Below are 660 nucleotides of genomic sequence, written 5' to 3'. Positions count from 1 at the left end.
TCTGCTTAGGTGTTGCTTTTAATGGTGAGTTTTTCCCCCTTATCTTTTTCGTTAATAATTCCTCTAAGTCCATATTCCTTATTGAAACCACACCCTTTTCTCTCGTTTTACCTCTTTCTGAAGCACATTCGAAAGGCAGTTGCATTCTGTAACGAACGGTCGTTTCCTCCCTCTGCGTTATGTTATATCAGAACGCGTTCTTTTCTCTCCCGAAGTTCTAACAATTTTTTTTTTCTCGAAAGGAAGTTTGATCAAGAAAATGGGAAACTTTCGTGATATTTTGGGATTGATTAAGGACGATTATCAATGATTTTCGAGCGAATTTAGTGGCCTCGTTAGACCTTTTCGGGGGGAAGCTAATGGGGCCGTTTTGTAATCTTGAAACATTTCTTTGGGGGCGATTTTCCTTAAGTGTTTAATACAATCCTGCCTTTTTTTGTGTGTTTATGATCTAGTATATTATCCTCGTAGACTTTTTATATTTGAGTGTTTTATTTAATTTGTTTGTATCGTGCATATTCTCCGGCGATTTAAACAAGCGAGTTGGTAAAGGGGGACTTCGTGGAATAAAAGTTTTCGTGGAATAAAAGTTTTCGTCCACGAGTCAGAAGAGGAACTGAAAGCAGGCACAATGGACTTATCATATTTTGGGTGCTTGAG

At 38.0% G+C, this 660-nt stretch overlaps 1 protein-coding gene across 1 annotated transcript in view; it reads left to right on the top strand.

Moving 5' to 3' along the window:
• The window catches only part of LOC119593828 (alpha-protein kinase 1-like), a gene marked incomplete at its 3' end in the record, with an annotated part of 69,629 nt that continues 68,969 nt past the window's right edge, over positions 1-660 (top strand). Inside the window, 1 exon segment of the mRNA XM_037942858.1 lies at positions 1-24.

This window comes from Penaeus monodon, chromosome 32 (genome assembly GCF_015228065.2).
Source record: "Penaeus monodon isolate SGIC_2016 chromosome 32, NSTDA_Pmon_1, whole genome shotgun sequence".
NCBI lineage: Eukaryota > Metazoa > Arthropoda > Malacostraca > Decapoda > Penaeidae > Penaeus > Penaeus monodon.
The sequence above is the reverse complement of the archived record's forward strand: the minus strand, read 5'-3'. Positions and strand labels throughout refer to the sequence as shown.